Source organism: Ranitomeya variabilis, chromosome 3 (genome assembly GCF_051348905.1).
Source record: "Ranitomeya variabilis isolate aRanVar5 chromosome 3, aRanVar5.hap1, whole genome shotgun sequence".
Taxonomy (NCBI): Eukaryota; Metazoa; Chordata; class Amphibia; order Anura; family Dendrobatidae; genus Ranitomeya; species Ranitomeya variabilis.
In genome coordinates, this window is record NC_135234.1 from 132,313,339 (window position 1) to 132,328,713 (window position 15,375).

Here is a 15,375-nt window from a genome sequence, read left to right on the forward strand (position 1 = left end):
GGCCTTTATAATGTTTAGAGAAAATCATAATAATATTAGTAATAATACTAAATGATACTGTACCTGTCTATTGTACATAACACAATCTATAAAGCAATCATGACAAACTTGTGTTTGCTTTTTCTCTGTTTCCATAGTAATTGAGCAAACTTCTTTTTCTCATATTTTGTTTCCATGGTTATGTGCAATACATTTATATTGAAGGTCTGAAATGCCCTCGAACATTCATTGCTGCTGTTTCTGACAATGACTATGGCATTCTTTACTAGATGACCCAGAATTGTAGTAAAGAGCTAAGCCTTGTCATTTGGATTCTTTTATCATGTGATTCAATGTTTGCTCCTCAGGATGACTTAATACATAAATAACACAACTAACATATATATTTTGTTAATGTTTGTGATCTGTTTTTTGTCAATATTTTTTATTACTGTGGGACAGATGTTATGAGTTGTTTTTATATTTTTTGTATCTTTAATATTACATTTTCATATAAGGAAATGAGACTGATCTATTAGTAGCTGCAATACAAGCTTTCGATAGAAAAACTCTTATGACAGAGTCACACTATTGTAGAATATGGCCGAGTGCTATGCGAGAAAACATTGCATAGCACTCAGCCCAGTGATAATCTATGGGGCAGATCACATCAGCATTTTTCTTCTCAGGCATATTCGAAGTGCATGTAAAATCACACCAGGCTGTGATTGACATTGAGAGTCAGCCAAGACTGGCCACTGCAAGCTTATGGGTGCAAGAAAAAAATCGCACAGCACTCGGACCATGCGAGTGCTGTCTGATTTTTAAGCACCAATGTCCTTTGAAAAGCCATCAATTCATCTGCTGCGTACAGTAAAATCATAGCGTGACAGTTTAGAATAGAATAGATAGAAAATATATTGATATATAAACATAGAATACATAGATATATAGATGTCAGTGACACACGTATATATATATATATACTGTATAACACATAGATAGATAGATAGATAGATAGATAGATAGATAGATAGATAGATAGATAGATAGATAGATAGATAGAAGAAAAGCCGACAATTCAGCAGCCACGTACTGTAAAATCACAGAAGGAGCCAAGAGGCTTGTAATCAAGAGGATGATGGATAGTCACAAGCCATCAAACAAAGAAGAACAGCTTACATTTTTGCGCCAGAAGCAGTATGAAAGACTGATGTAAAGCATGCCAAGACGCATGAAAGCTGTGATTAAAAATCATGGTTATTCCACAAAATATTGATTTTTGAACTCTTCCTGAGTTAAAACATTAGTATTGTTGTTTCTAAATGATTTAGAACTTGTTTTCTTTGCATTATTTGAGGTATGAAAGCGCTGTTTTTTTGTAATGTTGACCATTTCAGAAAACTAAAATACATAATGTATTACTTCGTAATTCGGAGACATGTTGTCTGGTTTTTACAGAATAAAGGAAAAATTTACATTTTACTCAAAAATATACCTACAGTATAAAGAGAAAAATCAGACAAACTGAACATTTTGCAGTGGTCTCTTAATTTTTCATATACATATATATATATAGGAAATAATTATTTGATCCCTTGCTGATTTTGTAAGTTTGCCAACTGACATAAACATGTACAGGCTATAATTTTAAGGGTAGGTTAATTTTAACATTGAGAGACAGAATATAAAAAATAAAGTCCAGAAAATCACATTGTATAAATTATATACATTTTTTTGCATTTTGCAGTGAGAAATAAGTATTTGATCCCTCTGGTAAACAAAGCTTAATACTTGGTGGCAAAACCTTTTTTGACAAGCACAGCAGTCAGACTTTTTTGTAGTTGATGATGAGGTTTACGCACATGTCAGGAGGAATTTTGGTCCACTCCTCTTTGCAGATCATCTGTAAATCATTAAGATTTTGAGGCTGTCGCTTGGCAACTCGGAGCTTCAACTCCCTCCATAAGTTTTCTATGGGATTAAAGTCTAGAAACTGGTTAGGACACTTCATGACCATAATGTGCTTCTTTTCGAGCCACTCCTTTGTTGCATTGGTTGTATGTTTTGGGTCATTGTCTTGCTGGAAGACCCAGCCACGACCCATGTTCAATGTCCTGGCTGAGGGAAGGAGGTGGTCACTCAGGATTTTACGGTACATGGCTCCATCCATTCTCCCATTGAAGTGGTGAAGTAGTCCTGTGCCCTTAGCAGAGAAACACCCCAAATTATAATGATTCTACATCTATGCTTGACAGTGGGGACAGCGTTTTTTGGGTCATAGGCAGCATTTCTCTTCTTCCAAACACAGTAAGTTGAGTTAATGCCAATGACCTAAATTTTTATCTCATCTGCCACAGCACCTTCTCACAGTCACTCACAGAATCATCCAGGTGTTCATTGGTAAACTTCAGATGGGCCTGCACATGTGCCTTCTGGAGCAGGGGGACCTTACGGGCACTGCAGGATTTTAAACCTTTATGGCATAATGTGTTACCATTGGTTTTCTTGGTGACCATGGTCCCAGCTGCATTGAGATCATTAACAAGTCCCCCTGTGTAGTTTTATGCTGATCTCTCACCTTCCTCATGATCAAGGATGCCCCATGAGTAGTGTTGAGCGATACCTTCGGATAGTACTGGCCGGATAGTATCGGCCGATACCCGAAAAGTATCGGATATCACCGATACCGATACCCGATACCAATACAAGTCAATGGGACACCAAGTATCGGAAGGTATCCTGATGGTTCCCAGGGTCTGAAGGAGAGGAAACTCCCCTTCAGGCCCTGGGATCCATATTAATGTGTAAAATAAAGAATAAAAATAAAAAATATTGATATACTCACCCTCTGACGCGCCCTGGTTGTAACCGCCAGCCTTCGTTCCTAAGAATGAGCGCTTGAAAGACCTTAGATGACGTCACGGCTTGTGATTGGTCGCGTGGCGGTCACGTGACCGCTCCGCGACCAATCACAGGCCGCGACGTCATCTAAGGACTTTCAAGCGCTCATTCTTATGAACGGAGGCTGGCGGTAACAACCAGGGCGTGTCAGAGGGTGAGTATATCAATATTTTTTATTTTTCTTCTTTATTTTACACATTAATATTGATCCCGATACCGATTCCCGATACCACAAAAGTATCGGATCTCGGTATCGGAATTCCGATACAGCAAGTATCGGCCGATACCCGATACTTGCGGTATCGGAATGCTCAACACTACTCATGAGGTGAGATTTTGCATGGTGCCCCAGATCGATGTTGATTGACAGTCATTTTGTATTCCTTCCATTTTCTTACTATTGCACCAACAGTTATCTCCTTCTCACCCAGCATCTTACTTATGGTTTTGTAGCCCATTCCAGCTTTGTGCAGGTCTATGATCTTGTCCCTGACATCCTTATAAAGCTCTTTGGTCTTGCCCTTGTTGTAGCGATTAGAGTCTGACTGATTAATTGAGTTTGTGGACAGGAGTCTTTTATAAAGGTGACTATGTAAGACAGATGTCTTTAATGCAGGTAATGAGTCGATTAGGAGCATCTAACTGGTCTGCAGGAGCCAGAACTCTTAATGGTTGGTATGGGATCAAATACTTATTTCTCACTATGAAATGCAAATAAATTTATGTATTTCATACAATGTGATTTTCTGGATTTTATTTTTGATATTCTATCTCTCAATACTAAAATTAGCCTACTCTTAAAATTATATTCTGTTCACATCTTTGTCAGTGGGCAAACTTACAAAATCAGCAAGGTACAACATACTTATTTCCCCCACTGTATATATCAGTCAGCATAAAAAGTTACAATTTTCCACCGTTTCAAAAGCAAAGTGAATTTTTTTGCTCTTCAGCCCAAGTGCAAATGATAGCTGCTCATAAAAATAAAATATCCTGGCATGGTGGCCTACAGATGTACTTTGATGTTCAAACTTTTTAGCTAACCATTAAATAAAACAGGTTTTCAGATCATCTTTCATTAGATTTTTTTTTATAAACAAAAATATAATCCATATAAATGTTTTCATCTAATTTCCTCTCCTGATTGCGCAAATAAAGTAGGACACATTAATTCAAAACTGAATCTTTTCACTGGGCTTTTTTCATCTTTGAAGTATGTTTCAAGGTTGCATAAAAATTGCCCAATATAAATATTTTTTCAGCCAAGAGGTAATCTTTGCCAGATTTATGCAGCTGGCTATTCTTAGTGCCAGCAATCAAGTCTGGCAAAATATAATTTCAAGCCAAATTTATTTTAGGCTTTATTTCAACTAATTCCTCATTAATTCATTAGTTCTTCATTGCTATTTAGCTTTACCCATAGAAAATATATCATAGTCTATTAAGTATTAAGACATATTTAAGTAGCTTATAAATATTGACTACAGTCATCAGCCATCAACACTACTCAAACTTGAAAAAACACAAAAAATTGAGCTTGGGTTTAGGTTGAAATACGTGGAGCACATAAACGCATGTTCACATTGGCAATTTGACAGAAAAAAACTACAAGAAAAAGAATGATAATACACCCTCCTGTAACTAAATGCGTAAAAAAGCAAAAGGGCATTTAAATAACTTAGGATTCTTTGTTCTTGTTTTTGGTTAACAAAAGCATAAAAGTCATGCTACCATTGATAAGGTGACCCTGTTCAGGTTTGTGTTACACTAAAAGTTAGGAAATGTGAGCTGTTTTGAACAGCTGACATGTGCCCGCAAAAGCGGCCGGTGAAATTACGATTCACCTGCCGCTATCAACTAGTTAAATGCCGCTGTCAAACGCAGACAGCGGCATTTAACCGGCGCTTCCAGCCATCGGGCCGGAAATGAGCGCATCGCCAAACCCCGTCACATGATCGTGGGTCAGCAATGCTTCTGCATAGTAACCATAGAGGTTACTTGAGACCTCTATGGTTACTGATTCCGGTTTGCTGTGAGCACCACCCTGTGGTCGGCGCTCATAGCAAGCCTGCAATTCAGCTACAAAGCAGCGATCTGATGATCGCTGCTATGTAGCAGAGCCGATCGAGTTGTGCCAGCTTCTAGCCTCCCATGGAGGCTAATGAAGCATGGCAAAAGTTTTAAAAAAAAGTAAAAAAAATGTGAAAAAAATAAAAAAAATATTAAAGTTTAAATCACCCCCCTTTCACCCCATTCAAAATAAAACAATAAAAAAATCAAACACCTACACATATTTGGTATCGCCGCTTTCAGAATCACTCGATTTATCAATAAAAAAATGCATTAACCTGATTGCTAAACAGCGTAGCGAGGAAAAAATTCAAAATGCCAGAATTACGTTTTTTTGGTCACCGCGACATTGCATTAAAATGCAATAACGGGCGATCAAAAGAACGTATCTGCACAAAAGTGGTATCAATAAAAACGTCAGCTTGGAATGCAAAAAATAAGCCCTCAACCGACCCCAGATCACGAAAAATGGAGACGCTATGGGTATCGGAAAATGGCGCAATTTTTTTTTAGCAAAGTTTGGAATTTTGTTTCACCACTGAGATAAAAGAGAACCTAGACATGTTTGGTGTCTATGAACTCGAAATGACCTGCAGAATCATAATATCAGGTCAGTTTTAGCATTTAGTGAACCTAGCAAAAAAGCAAAACAAAAAACAAGTGTGGGATGGCACTTTTTTTGCAATTTCACCGCACTTGGAATTTTTTTCCTGTTTTCTAGTACACAACATGGTAAAACCAATGATGTAATTCAAAAGTATAACTCGTCTCACAAAAATAAGCCCTCACTTGGCCATATTGATGGAAAAATAAAAAAGTTATGGCTCTGGGAAGGAGGGGAGCGAAAAACGAACACGGAAAAATGGAAAATCCCAAGGTCATGAAGGGGTTACATTTTATTAATTTAATATTATATAACAATGTTTTACAGTATTTAAAATTATGTTCCTAATCTGCCTTGATTTATCAATAATAAAGTGATCAATGCTCTTAATGGGTAACACTCCTGGGTGCTAACACCTATTTGGCAGAATAGGACATATAAGTTTAGCATACTAGTCCCCCCAACATTTTTTACGGCTTCCAAACAATTGTAGTACACCACATCATCATGACATATGTCTTTACGAGTTTACATCAAATTGGATCAAGGTAGCAATGATACACTCGCTGCGAGCACCAAATTGGAGAGAAGAGAGGGAGATATTTCCGCTGAACTGATCAAATAGGAGGCACTACATCACTATGACGTGTCAGAGGAAAAGCTCTCTATTGATTGGAATACAAGGCTGAGTGAACTTTTGTGTATGCTACCTGTTTCTATAGCAATAATAAGATAGGTCACAAGTCTTTGCAACATATCACTACAGGCCTTATATGAAAATATGACCTAATATCATTGGTTGGCTATTCTATCCATTGGTGTTGATACGACTGATGTAATTTTTTGCAATTAGCAAACCTATTGGTTATTGATGTACACAGAGGCTATATATAGATGGCATTTTTGGTCAGCTGCCATTCATGTGAAAGCAGTGAAACATATTGGGGTGACTAGTGCGCTAAACTTATATGTCCTATTCTGCCAGATACTGTAGGTGTTCGCACCCGGTCCTACCTGAAAGATAAGAAAATTAAGTTTTATTATACTCACCCAGGGGGGGCGGTCTGGTGTGGTCTGGTCCAATGTGTGTCCCAGGTCTGGGTCCGGTGCCTCCCATGTTCTTGTGATGCCGCCCTCCTGTTGCTTCATTGCTCCCCGGCATCGTGCTCCTGCACAGGCGTACTTATCTGCCCAGTTGAGGGCAGAGTAAAGTACTGCAGTGCGCAGGCGCTGGGCCTCTCTGACCTTTCCCAGCGCCTGCGCACTGCAGTACTTTGCTCTGCCCTCGACAGGGTAGATAAGTACACCTGCCAGGAGTGCAATGTCGGGGAGCGATGAAGCAACAGGAGGGCAGCATTACAAGAAGATGGGAGGTGCCGAACCCAGGCCTGTGACACCCATTGGACCGAACCGCACCAGACCGCCCCCCGGGTAAGTATAATAAAACTTATTTTTCTTATCTTTCAGGTCAGATCTGAGGCTTATCTACAGCATTATAGAATGCTGTAGATGAGCTCTGAAAGGCGGTGGCCATATCTTATATCGGCCAAAACTGCTGACAGGTTCCCTTTAAGGCTTCACAATGAGGGTTATTTGGGGTTCTCTCCAATTTCATTATAATTGATGTACACCTCCAAATCATTTTTCTATATCCTCAAATATGCAGCTTGCTACAATAAAAACAATAAATGTAATCTAGCTGAAGGAAGGGAGGCCACACCTCAGCATGCACAAAATGCAAAAATACAAAGAACAAAAAAATCTGAGCTTGGGTGCAGCACATGAAAGTGTGTCCACATTGGTGATTAAACAGACAAAAACCTACAGAATGATCTTATATTGTACCATGCTATAACAAAATAAGTAAAAAAAGTGTATTTAAATAACATAGGGTTCTTATTAAACACTGTTTTTGATATGTAATATGTAAATCCAACAATGTATATATATTGTTAAAACATAAAATAGTTGTGGTATTTTAAAGGAAATCTGTCAGTAGGCACATCCCTCCTAAGCCATATATTTGCAGATGTAGGTCATAGGGAGATGAATAAAAGTGATACCTTGATATCCGCAATCCGATCTCTAATTCCAGAGAAATGTACATTTTTTGTTAATATGTAAATGAGCTGTGGGCAAAACACTGATCTACATGAGATTCTGCTTCCAGAGATTATGTTAAATGAATGATGCCATTGCCAGTTTGAGACATGTAACTAATATAGAACAGCAGAACTGAACTTTGTCTCCTAACTAACATGTTAGCAACTGCAGCTCTCACAGCTCTGCTGTATTGCAATATTATTGAAACACTGGCTACCTGTGAAATGGAAGCTGAAGCACTGAGAGGAACCTTCAGATGTGTCAGGTATAATCACATACAGCTCTGCAGTGAGATCAGGAAAGCAAAGAGCGGCCATCACATGTCACAATGGTAACACCTCTCTTTATTTAAAATAAGCTGTGGAGGCCGAGTCTCATGCTGATCAGTTTCTGACCCATAGCCCAGAACAGCTCATTTACATATCAGAAAATGTGGATTTTTTTAGAATAAGACATTTAATTGTACTGTAGATATCAAGGTAGCATTTTATTCCGATTTCTATGACCTACATGTCCATGTAGATGGCTTAGGGGGGTTGATCCTACTGACAGATGACTTTAAGTGCACTATTAGGTTTGAATATTTTCTGATATAAATCAAATAATTGTAGAGAACGTCTATGTCTAATTATTTCAACAGCAGTAAAGAAAAAAGTGTGTATCACATGTTCAGAATCATAGGCTCTTAGGACAAAACCTCTTGTACATCGAAATGTCATTTTTTTTACCAATTTCAGCATGAAACTAATGTATTGAGGAATAATTAAAGCAATTTTTTTGTACTTAAAAGATAGTTATTCCCAGTAGCAGTATAAAGTCAGACACAAATGGCAATTTGAAACAGATAATCACAAACTTTTAATACTGTGGTCCAGATCCTTGGAGACACTGTAATGGAGTCCAAAGAAAGTCTATGAGAAGTGACTGCTAATAGATCCTCGGGAATTTATTGAAAGAACGGAAAATCCCAAATGTTTCTGGCATTTAAGAAATAGTTATTTGACCTTTTTTTCCTGGAATCCTTATTGATACTTGGAAAGGCACTTGGGATATAATAAACAATATTGCTACATTATATGAAAAGACTTTATTTAAACTGCCTGTAGGGTAAGCGTGGGTCACAGTAATAGAGCATACAAGCCATTAAAGAAAGGACAAAATGACAAATAATAAAAAAAAAAGTGAATAAAATCTATAGCAAATTAAAAAAAAATCAAAGATCCAACGTCCAGGTATAATACACATTGCTGATTAATTAATATTAATTAGCTTTACAATAAGGACTGAGAATATGGAAAGGGAAGGAAAGCTGAAAATACGATACGTTCTACAGAAAATAGACATTCAATAGCAAACGTTAAGTATTTAAGTGTTAGAATTGGCAGTGTGTTGGTTGCTATGGAGATTTCTTCTTCTTTAGGGAAATATGAGTTCACATAAACCAGTATTATTTCTTGATCAGCTGCCTAATGAGGAAGGTTTGCTGTGAGCATTGACGATATGTCACTAAAACATATTACACAAAATAACTTTGCTTCTACTTGTTAGTGATTCATTTTAACCATTGCAAAATATACATATATATATATATATATATATATATATATATATATATATATATATATATATATATATACATTAGGGAGCATTCATACAGGCAATGCGGTTTGGTCCAAATCTTTACCGTTTTATTGCTTTCATAAAACTCCAAGGGATTCAAAGTCAAAACCAACCTTTTATGGGCACAACGGTATCACAGCAAGTAACCAGCTCATTTAGCAGGCACACATGAGTGCGGGCTCTCCCTTATAGATTATAGTTTTTTCTCCCAGTTTCTGAAATAAGAGTCCCGAACCTACCAGTTTTGATATAATCTTCAGCCTGAGCGTCAGTAGCTTCCAGTACCAAACAGAAATGTTCAACTTTGTGCTTAGTTCACACTGAACAGACTGCAGCTTCCACATGGTTTTCTACAGCTCCAATACACAGACTGCTCACCATCCCTAGCTGACCCATGTAGCCTCCTTTCAGAGAGAGACCCCGACATGTAATTTTTCCAGCTACAGCTCACATATTTGCTGAACACTCACGAGCTTCAACTCAGTCAGCTCAACTACATTCGGCAGACTGACAAACCTAGTAAACACAGGCCCTGGTTACAAGTCAAAGCAAGTCAGGTGTATCTAAATAGGTCTTGCAGTGCTGGGCTTGAACCCTAGCCCACCTGGCTTTGCTACTATATATATATATATATATATATATATATATATATATATATATATATATATATACTGTATATGTGTATACAGTAAAGAGCAAAAGTTTGGACACACCTTCTGAAGATTTTTCAGTATTTTCATGACTATGAAAATTGTAAAATTATACATTCACACTGAAGGCATCAAAACTATGAATTAACACATGTGTAATTATATACTTAACAAAAAAGTGTGAAACAACTGAAATTATGTCTTATATTCTAGGTTCTTCAAAGTAGCCACCTTTTGCTTTGATGACTGCTTTGCACACTCTTGGCATTCTCTTGATGAGCTTCAAGAGGTAGTCACCGGGAATGGTCTTCCAACAATCTTGAAGGAGTTCCCAGAGATGCTTAGCACTTGTTGGCCCTTTTGCCTTCACTCTGCAGTCCAGCTCACCCCAAACCATCTCAAATGGGTTCAGGTCTGGTGACTGTAGAGGCCAGGTCATCTGATGTAGCACCCCATCACTCTCCTTCTTGGTCAAATAGCCCTTACACAGCCTGGAGGTGTGTTTGGGGTCATTATCCTGTTGAAAAATAAATGATGGTCCAACTAAAAGTAAACTGAATGGAATAGCATGCCGCTGCAAGATGCTGTGGTAGCCATGCTGGTTCAGTATGCCTTCAATTTTGAATAAATCCCTAACAGTGTCACCAGCAAAGCACCCCCACATCATCACACCTCCTCCTCCATGCTTCATGGTGGGAACCAGGCATGTAGAGTCCATCTGTTCACCTTTTCTGCGTCGCACAAAGACATGGTGGTTAGAACCAAAGATCTCAAATTTGGACTCATCAGACCAAGGCACAGATTTCCACTGGTCTAATGTCCATTCCTTGTGTTCTTTAGCCCAAATAAGTCTCTTGTGCTTGTTGCCTGTCCTTAGCAGTGGTTTCCTAGCAGCTATTTTACCATGAAGGCCTGCTGCACAAAGTCTCCTCTTAACAGTTGTTGTAGAGATGTGTCTGCTGCTAGAACTCTGTGTGGCACTGACCTGGTCTCTAATCTGAGCTGCTGTTAACCTGCGATTTCTGAGGCTGGTGACTCGGATAAAGTTATCTTCAGAAGCAGTGGTGACTCTTGGTCTTCCTTTCCTGGGGCGGTCCTCATGTGAGCCAGTTTCTTTGTAGCACTTGATGGTTTTTGCCTCTGCACTTGGGGACACTTTCAAAGTTTTCCCAATTTTTCGGAATGACTGACCTTCATTTCTTAAAGTAATGATGGCCACTCATTTTTCTTTACTTAGCTGCTTTTTTCTTGCCATAGTGAAAATTCTAACAGTCTACACTGAGTGCAGAATTATTAGGCAAGTTGTATTTTAGAGGATTATTTTTATTATTGATCAACAACTATGTTCTCAATCAACCCAAAAGACTCATAAATATCAAAGCTTAATATTTTTGGAAGTTGGAGTGTTTTTTTTAGATTTGGCTATCTTAGGAGGATGTCTGTTTGTGCAGGTAACTATTACTGTGCAGAATTATTAGGCAACTTAATAAAACCAAATATATTCCCATCTCACTGGTTTATTTTCACCAGGTAAACCAATATAACTGCACAAAATTTAGAAATAAACATTTCTGACATGCAAAAACAAAACCCCAAAAAATTAGTGACCAACATAGCCACCTTTCTTTATGATGACACTCCACAGCCTTCCATCCATAGATTCTGTCAGTTGCTTGATCTGTTTATGATCAGCATTGCGTGCAGCAGCCACCACAGCCTCCCAGATACTGTTCCGAGAGGTGTACTGTTTTCCTTCCCTGTAGATCTCACATTTTATGAGGGACCACAGGTTCTCTATGGGGTTCAGATCAGGTGAACAAGGGGGCCATGTCATTATTTTTTCTTCTTTGAGACCTTTACCGGCCAGCCACGCTGTGGAGTAGTTGGAGGCATGTGATGGAACATTGTCCTGCATGAAAATCATGTTTTTCTTGAACGATACCGACTTCTTCCTGTACCACTGCTTGAAGAAGTTGTCTTCCAGAAAGTAGCAGTAGGTCTGGGAGTTGAGCTTCACTCCATCCTCAACCAGAAAAGTTCCTACAAGTTCATATTTGATAATACCAGCCCATACCAGTACCCCACCTCTACCTTGCTGGTGTCTGAGTCGGAATGGAGCTCTCTGCCCTTTACTGATCCAGCCTCTGGCCCATCCATCTGGCTCATCAAGAGTCACTCATTTCATCAGTCCATAAAACCTTTGAAAAGTCAGTCTTAAGATATTTTGTGGCCTAGTCTTGAAGTTTTGTCTTATGTTTCTTGTTCAAAGGTAGTCGTTTTTCAGCCTTCCTTACTTTGGCCATGTCCCTGAGTATCGCACACCTTGTGCTTTTTGTTACTCCAGTAATGTTGCAGCTCTGAAATATGGCAAAACTGGTGGTAAATGGCATCTTGGCAGCTTCACACTGGATTTTCCTTAATTCATGGGCAGTTATTTTGCCTCTTTTTTGCCCAACACTACTTGCGACCCTGTTGGCTATTTGCCATGAAACGCTTGATTGTTCGGTGATCATGCTTCAAAAGTTTGGCAATTTCAAGACTGCTGCATCCCTCTGCAAGACAGCTCACAATTTTGAACTTTTCAGAGCCCGTCAAATCTCCCTTCTGATCCATTTTGCCCAAAAAAAGGAAGTTGCCCAATAATTAAGCACACCTTATATAGGGTTTTGATGTCATTAGACAACACCCCTCCTCATTACAGAGATGCACATCACCTGATTTACTTAATTGGTGCTTGGCTTTCAAGCCTGAACAGCTTGGAGGCTTGTAGTAGGACATGTACGAAAAGTATCATGTGATCAATACAATAGAACTTGCCTAATAATTCTGCACACAGTGTATTCAGTAGGACTATCAGCTGTGTATCCACCAGACTTCTGCACAACACAACTGATAGTCCCAACACCATTTATAAGGCAAGAAATCCCACTTATTAAACCTGACAGGGCACACCTGTGAAGTGAAAACCATTCCCGGTGACTACCTCTTGAAGCTCATCAAGAGAATGCCAAGAGTGTGCAAAGCAGTCATCAAAACAAAAGGTGGCTACTTTGAAGAACCTAGAATATAAGACATAATTTCAGTTGTTTCACACTTTCTTTGTTAAGTATATAATTCCACATGTGGTAATTCATAGTTTTGATGCCTTCAGTGTGAATGTACAATTTTCATGGTCATGAAAATACAGAAAAATCTTTAAATGAGAAGGTGTGTCCAAACTTTTGGTCTGTACTGTATATATACAGTAAGGCTCACCAGGGTAAATGCATGTACATTCACCATGTATGTATCATTCCGTCGGTATATTGGTATTTTTACTGACAAATATTGAAATGTGTTGAGTATTATTAACTGATAGTAAACTATCATCTGCACATTCAGGAAATAGATGTTTCTCACCTTTTGTAGCATCTTATGCCATTTTTGATAACTGAGTCTGGGTAAAGTAGGGTTAGACTGCTTATCTTGCAATTTGGTCAAATGCTTCAATATTCAGCCATGGTATAAGTAAACTTAAAATACAGAGAACCTGTCAGCTGATACATGCTGCCCAATCCATTTGCAGTTTGCACACCCTAGATAATGTCTTCAGCCAATCACTGGCCTCATCGATCCAGGGATGTATATTTCTGAGGCCAGGGATTGGCTGAAGATGTCATGTACCAGCGGAGTACAGTGAGGATGCAGCACTTTAGAGATCTCAAAAGAGACTTTTTTCATTTTCTATAATTGCTCTATATTGTCTTCTAGGCCAATTTCACATATTATAAATAATGTTACTTCATGCGAGATGACCTGTGTTTTTAATTCATTTATTTCAGTGAATAAGATAATGTATTACAGACATAAATTGTCACCCTTCAGCCTCTCCTACCTCATGCATCTACTCCAGGTGTAATTATAGGCTTGGATTTATTGGAACCTGGCAGTGACAGGTATAATCTTGGAGACACAATGTCCTGGTGTAGAGATATTCATTATTTGCACTGCGTTAAAATTGTCATAATCTTACTTATGCTCACTGACATTAAGCATTAATTACACCTTTTCATTCTTAAATTCACTAAAACATGATAAACAGATCATCAGAAAAAGTCTCTATTTAGTAATGCCTTTATTCCTTAAATAAAATTATGGGATTGGCATATTATAATTTAATAGTCAAAAGTAATTTAAACTGAAGCAAGCAGCCTGGTAAATGATACATCACTGGAATTAGGATCTCTGCCCCTACACTATGCTACTCTGTGATGGGATAGCAAAAACCAGGTGACAGATTCCCTCTAAGTAACAAACGTAATTTACTAAAATAAGACAATGGGAGGAATTGGTAATAAACTAAATCATTAAATATTTCCAATTTGAAGGCCAATCTTATTAGCCAATCATACTGTCAACAGGAAAGGGTATGCTGGGTTTGCAATAATGTTTAGGTAGATGGTACATGTCAAGGTAGTGTCCACATTAATGCCAGCATCCAAGATTTACCCCCAGAATATATAAGAACATCACAGTGCCTCGTAAACCAGCCAACTGTAATTTCTTTCCTATGTAAGTGACTTTTGGTTATTTACACTGTGATAGAAAATATATTTTTCTGCTGGAACAAAATGTATAACTTGCAGGTATTTTTATCTCACTGGCCCCTTTTTTATGCCCACCCTGCCCTGGTTTACACGTGGGGCTCTAGTCCCTGCCCTGGTGGTTTGTCACTTGCCATCTATGACATATGTCCCTTCGTTTACACCAATCATTTTGTACTTTGTTCTCTGATGTTTATCCTATTTCCATCCTAAGACTTAGGAATATTTTAGCTTTTGGATTTCCAGACGTGGGTTCATCATTAATTTAAATTGTCTTTTTTATCAATACTTTTATGTGACTATTTGCTTTACCTGTCATTCATACATTTTTTCATTTCCTCTTGCTGATATCCTTATGTGAAGCATACTTGTTGCCTGGTTTTCTCTTGGCCACAGCTGAACTGTTTGTGGACTCCGGCATATCTCCAGTTATCCTCAAGATTCAATATTATTTTTAAATGTTTTTTTAAAGGAGATTTCCAGTTTTAAAGAATTAGACACAAAGTGATTCAAGTAAAGTTAAATTACAAAGACAGATAGTCCTCACCCTGCCCTTCTTCAGTATCAACTCCCAATGGATGCTCAGTGAACTCAGTAGTATGTGCCATCCACATTAGCAGAGCCGCTAAACTCAGTGATTAGCTGCAGAGGTGGTGGTGATGTGATGTCACCGCTGCATGTGTCACGGCTGAGTCACAGTCACAACACACAGGCGCTCCATGCATGAGTTGTGACTGTGACACCCGCGACACATGCAGCTGCGGCACCGCGCACCTGATTATCGGGAGCGCTCCAGGTATCCGGGTTCTGGCTGCAGCTTCTTCGGTAAGCGCTATAGCTTGCCGAATAAGGAGGGAGCCAA

General features: G+C 38.5%; 1 protein-coding gene and 1 long non-coding RNA gene across 3 annotated transcripts in view; both read left to right on the forward strand.

Annotated features, from left to right (window-relative positions):
* Positions 1-15,375, forward strand: part of IL1RAPL1 (interleukin 1 receptor accessory protein like 1) — a 2,314,681-nt gene that overhangs the window by 442,482 nt on the left and 1,856,824 nt on the right. The gene's annotated exons all lie outside the window — the stretch shown is intronic.
* LOC143818007 (uncharacterized) lies at positions 1,628-5,139 on the forward strand. Its single transcript, XR_013224256.1, has 3 exons — positions 1,628-2,588; positions 3,212-4,683; positions 4,814-5,139. It is a non-coding gene; the product is annotated as an uncharacterized LOC143818007 (long non-coding RNA).